Raw genomic sequence first — 7,500 nt, 5'->3', positions numbered from 1 at the left:
ACGTTTTAGTCTTTATTTAGTGTTTAGCCCTTGTTCAATGATCGCGTGACCCTCATACTTCAGGGGCACCCAACAAGCAAATTAAGCCAAAAGCCTTTGAGAGACATTTCTTTGCTCCTTGTAATGTATAAAGACTGTCCAAAGAGATGTTTTTATCACTTAGAAGAATTTGATCTGTTCGGATATCTTAGCTGAAAATTGAAGTGTCCGGGAATTTTAGGGAATGATACCTTTATGTCAGAAATTGCTAGCTGAGCGTTACCTTCTAAGAACTTCCAACCAAACCATTTGCTCATCCGAAACTGCCAGGTGACCTTTTTAAGTAACAAAAATTGCAAAAAAATCCCTTCCGAAAACGTAAGGGACTGCTTTTCCCAAGTTGAGAATCTTTTAGGAGATGTTTTAGTAAAGAAATCTGTAGCTGTTTGGCAACGTAAAACCGAAATTCTTAGAACAGTTTGACCCTCCCGAACACGACGGTATTTCACCGAAGATTATGGTTGGGTGCCTCTGATTCTTTAGCTTTCCTTGCACAGGACGCCTCGATTAGCTCTTGCAATCCCAGAACTGTCATGTAAAACAGAGTTTTGACTTGAACTTAGAACTTGTTTTTGACTTTCGTTAACATTTTACAGTCCAATAGAGTCTACTCAAATAGAGCATTAATTAGCACCATACCTGAGACCTTGGCAGTTGGCTCCGAGATGGAAACTACCTTGCTCTTTATGGCATAGAAAATGAACAAAATTTGCTTCTTTTACCCTGCGAGAAAAGCGCTAGTTTCCTTTGGCTTGCCTTCAGAACTGGCACAGCAAAACTGCTTCCTCGAAAGTTTCGTCCAGACGAAGAATTATCCTATTTCTTGCTGACCTTTCAAGGCATAGAACACAGTCTGAAAAAAATTCGGATGATTGATGAACACTCTGGGTCTATCCAGGCTCTCCTTCAGTTATCTAAAGCAGTTTATCGCCGAATAACAGTCTGATATGCTAATTGTGGGGCCAATTTTCAGAGGCAATTATATTCCGAGTAACAGAGAACTCTTGAAATGCGAGGTCTATTTAAACAACAGATTCCGAGAATTGGTCACGCAAGACGTTACACAAATTTAGAAGAACGTAGTTAAGTACGATTCAAAGTGCATTGCGCGTATTCATTTGTTGGTTTTCAGTGGCTCTCTTTTCCCGTTGTGGGATTGAACCTACAATGTAGTGGCCTATCTCCCACAAGTCCCCTCCAGATCAGTGGTGGATCATCCGACTAAGAAATCCGAAGGTCGTCGGTTTGACTCCTACGAAGGAGCACTCGGACGAGTATCCGGGAGGAAACATTGCAAAACATATCTCTTCAGTTTATCTGCCAAGTTTAATAATTTCCACAACAGCGAAGATATCGTTGACGTCACCTATTGTCATTAATTTGGCAACCAGAGCTTAAGTGGCTGTCGAAACAAACCGTTTTCTTTTACTTCTGCCGTTGCCGCATTTGAATAACAAAACAATGTTCAGGTAAAGCTATTTTCCTCGCATTTATGAACGCAATTTTAGCAATTGCGTAGAGACGCCTGAAAAATTCAGGACTTCAAAAGGGTTTGAACCCGTGACTTAGGGATACCGGTGCGACACTCTAACCAACTAAGCTATGAAGACACTGACGATGGGAGTTGGTCATTTGTGGGTTCTAATGTTCCCGTGATGAATGAATCAATTAACGATGAAATGATATATGAAATGAATTATATATTGAACTAGTGCGGATATGAAAACAAGGGATGCCATGGTCCTCTATGCAATTGCTAAAATTGCGTTCATAACTGTGAGGATCATAGTTCAATATATATATGATATGATCTATGATCGCAGTTCGATATGTGATTCATTTTATATATCATTTCATCGTTAAAACAATGGTTGTGAAGAGATATCTTTCCTGTACCACATCTTGTTCAGTGCGATTTCAACGCGACTTGTTGGAAATATTGGCATATGCTTTAAAGAAAACGCTGGAAGATACGACAAATTGCAAGCGTGACATGTTAACAAAAGGCGCCCGCACCGACATGACCAAAGCGCTCTTCTGCCATCGATTTCCATTTGTTGTTGTTCGGTTAAGAAAGACTCCCTTTTTCCTTTTATTCCGGATTGGGTTTAAAACTCACCTAGTTCACTTGATTTGCAACTTATTGGGAACAAAAGGTTGAGATATTTAGTGGAGCATTTCAACCGCACCTTTCCAAAAATAGGATAGTAAACTAGACGAGAGTTTCAGCCCGTACGATCACATGGTACAAAAGCAGCCATACTGGAGGGCAAATAGACCCTTGACCAAAAAATGGTGACAACGGATTTGAGTGAGTTAAAATTAAACTGAATGAAAAACTGAGAAAGATAGAAAAGGTGCTGTCTCTATTTCTGGTATTATTTTTTAAGTTCGACTCATTTGAATTTTCGGCCGCCATTTTGGAGAAAGGTCTATTGCACACTGGGGCATCTAAAACAAAGCAACTTATTTAAATTTTCTTTGCTTTAGATGTCCCGGGAGCAACTTACTCTCCAGTGTGGCGGTTTTTGCACCATAAAATCGCCAGCTTCAAAGGATCCATTGGTTCCTTAACCAAAAAACAAAAGAGCGAATGAAAAAGAAAGCAAGACGGTTTGCTTTCTACAACTTCTCGGCTGCACTTGTAAATAGCCAACTGCTTTGCCTCCGGTCAGTCGGAATTCTAAACAATTTTTGTTGTTGTTCTGTTCCGTCGTTTCGTTGTGTTTCATTGGCCCTGAAAAACCCCTACAGGGAGCGTTCAATTAAGTATGTATGCATGTATTTTAAAGGGACATGAAGATTTGCTTTTATCAAACGAGTTGATAAAGGTCGAATTACCACCCTGAAAGACTTGGAAAGCCGACGTTTCGAGTGTTAGGCCTTCGTCAGAGCGAATGAAAGAATTTTGGGTGTTGTTGGTTTTTGTGAAGGTGTGGAGGAGCTTTGCCATTGGTGGAAATATGGTAACATGAACTTGGTGCAGGGGTGGCGCAGTGGTGAGAGTACTCGCCTCCCACCAATGTGGCCCGGGTTCGATTCCCAGACTCGGCGTCATATGTGGGTTGAGTTTGTTGGTTCTCTACTCTGCACCGAGAGGTTTCCTCCGGGTACTCCGGTTTCCCCTCTCCTCAAAAACCAACATTTGACTTGATTTACTTTCATTGTACATTTCAGTTTACAGTGTCCCCAATTAGCGCTCCAGCGCTAGAACGACTAAATATGCTCGTTCATTTCCGGGGTCAAATCATAAGTAGTTCACATGACTCAATCGACTGAGAATTTGCTGTTTTAATGAAGTTATTTAGTTCCCTCCAAGAGCTGCTAAAGGCAAAAGCAACACAAAAGAAATCTACAGTGAAAATGGGTGCCTTTCGTGCATCACGGTTATTTTACCTCTTTTAAGTAAAAATATTATGAGACAAAATAGGAAATATTATGTGGAGATATCGTAATACGTTACAAACTGCTCGGAACCCGTTGACCTTAAGTCACTATGTCTCATTTTACAACAATTAAGCTTCTGTCTACCATAGTTTTACCCCATGGTGGCGGGAGGTACTCCCAGAAAGACGAACGTTCTTATCGCCAAATGATGCAGAAGTAGCTTCTTCTAAAAAACATACCCAATTCAAGACTTGAGTGAACAAACCATACTCTATTTAAGACCAAAACGGCTAAAAAATCATACACTTTGGGCTACCAATGTAGCATACAGGGGAGGACCCCCCTCCCCCACCCCGCCAGGAGTTTTACCTGACTGCATTTTTAAGTCGACCTGTGCTTAAATGGGACGTTGTGAGATCCCAAAACGTTGGCAGACATTGGGAGCAGTACCAGTCCAGAAGAAAGACAGCAAGGCGGCTTTTGAAGTCTTGCTCAAAACTGTATGGGCCAACCCGCGTACAGTAAACATATAGATAGGATATTCAGTAGTTTTCCTTGTATTGTATTTAGGCATTAAGCAAGAAATATCCCTTGTATTGTAAATAAAACCTTCAGATGTGAAGCTAAAAATAACTAGGTAGTATAGGATTATTCTATTTGGGAAAGTGTTGCGCGTATTGTAAGTTATTTTAGTTGCTCATTGTTGTCAATAAAGCGGTTTGTATAATGGCAAGTAGGTACCTCATGTAATTATGACTTGAACACTCAACAAGCGGGACAAATGTTCGATATTGCCACTCGTAAGTGAACTTCTCTCTCTCTAGTATTTCAAAAAGACATTTTATTATATGGGGCACATCTATCGCAATTCTTCTCATTTGTTAGAACTTCAGAACTATTGATTGTCGGTTGTGTAGCGTTACCCTGAAATAAAATCATTTTCCTTGAACCAATTGACGAAATTCACGAACATTATAAACAATGCCAAGATGACCTTCACAAGACCAAGAAAACGTGCTATAGTCGCAAGCATTGTTCACAAAATGATAACCATGATAAAGTTACAAACGGCAAGCATTACTTGAGTGAACTCGCCTACGTCAGGAAGCGAACTCGCCTACGTAGGCGAGCTGACAAGTTGTAGGCGAGTTTGACCGTAGGCGAATTGACCAGTATTCGAAAGAGGGAACATTTCAGAATTCCCACGTTTTGTTCACATAATTATATCGTGTTGCAAATCGATCACGTTTCATTGACAAGCGTTGACAGTTATCACCATGATTCCTATTGTTTAGCTCGAGTTTTCCAAAATCTCCCTGCCCCACCCAAGCACTACGGCGACTTTGATGTTTTTTGCCTATTTTCCAAAAAATTGCCAAATGGAAAACTTGGGGTGCACTTAGCAATGTGAAATGATGACAGATTTTTACCGCAAAGTAAACAAATTTTCCAAAATTATATCATAAATTCAGTTGCAAGTGGGAGATTCCGGTCCTTAAACTTTAAGGGCCTATCCGCACTAGCGACAAAATGTCGATTGTCTGTGAAAAAATCCGTGGACGAATTTTGTCGCAACAATTTTTGTCTACTCTGCGGTATCCGCATTCAAAAGGTAAAAGCCGTCAAATTATGTGCACTCGAACATTGGAGCTCTGATATTGCACTTTATTTATATTTCGTATACTCGCCAAAAACATAGATTTGGCGGGATTAATGAAAATTCTGTTACTTGTTCCATGCCTCTTCCACCTCGTGGCAAAAAGAAAGAAAACGTGACGACTGAAATGTCGCTCCATTGCCGTAATTTTTCCCGGCGGCAGGTACTCCCTGTTGATGACCGAACTTGTCGTCCCAAGGAGGGACGTTCCAACGTTAGGTTGCTCATAACTATGACCCGCATAGTTTGCCATTGATACTGGATTTAAATTCCAACCATTGGGATTCATCTTTCTAAACTTTGAAACCTGGTGTTTTGTAACAACGAGCAACACGAGACACGACTGAGAAGGTAAATTATTACCGGTAATAGCAAATGACTCAGAGAATGTCTCTGCAAAATAATTTAAAATATGCGTCGTAGAAAAAGCACGGCTTTGCGTTCATAACGGCATTAGCTTGCTGCTTGTGCATACTACAGTGAACTTACTCTTGATGTCTGTCGCTAACATACAAAAAATGAGGTAAATTTAAAAAAATTGCTCACTTGAAAATTTAAAGTAAAATTTAGCCTGACCCCATTTCTCCCTTGCATGGAGACGCGGGAATGTAAATCTCATGATAATCTTATTAGTGTCAGTTGTCTGTTGCAGGATTAGAATCTACCGATTTCAAACCAGATATTATAACATTTAGATTCAGAACGAATGCAAGAATACTTACATGTACTGCTTGTGATTTTGATTTCAACTATGGAGATATAAAGATTTAAGAAGGTTGCAAACTTGAAAAGTGAAGTTCAGCCTGATATTTGACGTGAACTCCCATGCGTGGAGATCTTAGGTCATCTTAGTGTCAGTTATGTGTTGCAGGATTTGAAACCACCAATTTGATAACAAGAACGAATACAAGAATACTTACTTGTACAGCTTGTGATTTTGATTTCAGCTATAGAGATATGAAGATACTCTTGAACATTTTGGTAGCCTGAGAATATTGAAACGTCGTGTTAAGCGCGGCCTTTTGATATTTGGAATCGTGTTGATCAACAGACTACATTGGGGAAGGTTTACTGATCAGTGAAAAACACATTCCGGGAAAGAGTTAAACAAAATTAACATGATCCTTTGCGGTCAATGTTTACTTTATGTATTTCTCAGAAATTACGTCAGAAAAAGTTCCGAAAAAGAATGAGGGCGACCCATGTTTAATAAATGTTATTCAAGACTATTTCTTTATAAGGCTTGATGAAAATATGCTGAAAAAGTCATGAATTTATAATAAAAACATGCTATTAAATTAAAAACACTTTATAAATTAAATGGTCGTCGAGTTTGTTCCGTCAGTTTCTTGTTATGTTGAAATTCCGTATTCTGTCCAACGTTTTCATGTTAAGTTTCTCTCTAAAATAATTAGAGAGATGAAAGATCGACAAAGAGTGAAGTGATCTTCGCATCTGGAGATATAGGGCCCGTACGCACTGAGCAAATTTTTGTTTATTTTGCCAAAAAGTCTGTCACCATTTCCGTGATCCAAGTGCCCACGGTGATTTTTTCCCACCAAATTTAGTCAAGCCTTATCAAAGTTCAAAGGTGCCGTCCTCCTGCTTCGAATCAGGACAAATTTTTGTCAGGCGTGAAAACTATGCATATTTTACAATTTACACGGCATGATCTAAAGAAGGAGTTTTTAAGTGCGGCCACGATGACCAAATTGAAAATTTGGCGGAGACAATTCTTGGTGAGATTTTTCGTTGAGCCAAACAAAATTTGTCAGCCTAGTGCGTACGGGCCCATAGGTTACTTTAAAAATTACCATAATACTCTTAAGTTTGCATTAGCATTGTTTTCAGTTTCTCTTGGGAGTTACGATGCATGAGCCCAAGAGCAACTAAAAACAGAACAGTCCCAGTTAAAAGAACTACTATTGTTATTGCGCATACGTCTTATCTCGAGATACTCGGATTTTCTATCGGCGGTGCTTATCAATACAGGGATATTTTTGCGCGGCTCAAAAGTATTCGGAGAAATCAGAACTTAGCAAGTGTTAATGAAATCCAAAAAGAAAATAGGGGGTAACCATGCATTTTCAGAGCTAATTAAGCTTCAATTTGGAAAAGAACGCCATACATTACAAATATTGCTGATTAATTATCTTCGAAAAATGCGTGGTTACCCCCAATTTTCTTTTTGGATTTCATTAACACGTGTTAAGATCTGCTTTTCCCACATATTCAGTAAAGCGCGCAAAAATACCTTTAAATTAGTAGGCACCGTCCTTAAAGGGACATTCCGTGTTGGGTGTCAAAATTGGCCGTGCATCTAATTAGGATCAAACCTGGACATAAGTGGTAATAAACTAATAATAATAATAATAATAATAATAATAATAATAATAATAATAATAATAATAATAATA

The 7,500-nt window shown here is 39.2% G+C and overlaps 1 protein-coding gene across 1 annotated transcript in view; it reads right to left on the bottom strand.

The window, feature by feature from the left end:
• The window catches only part of LOC138029610 (protein bark beetle-like), a 53,565-nt gene extending 47,417 nt beyond the window's left edge, over positions 1 to 6,148 (bottom strand). Inside the window, exon 1 of the mRNA XM_068877307.1 lies at positions 6,004 to 6,148. The gene's annotated coding sequence lies outside the window, so the exon portion shown is untranslated. The remainder of the gene's footprint in view (positions 1 to 6,003) is intronic.
• Between the last annotated feature and the right edge of the window lie 1,352 nt (positions 6,149 to 7,500).

This window comes from Montipora capricornis, chromosome 13, assembly GCF_036669925.1.
Source record: "Montipora capricornis isolate CH-2021 chromosome 13, ASM3666992v2, whole genome shotgun sequence".
In the NCBI taxonomy this organism is placed as follows: Eukaryota; Metazoa; Cnidaria; class Anthozoa; order Scleractinia; family Acroporidae; genus Montipora; species Montipora capricornis.
Note: the sequence above shows the minus strand (reverse complement) of the source record. Positions and strands in the feature narration are given on the sequence as shown.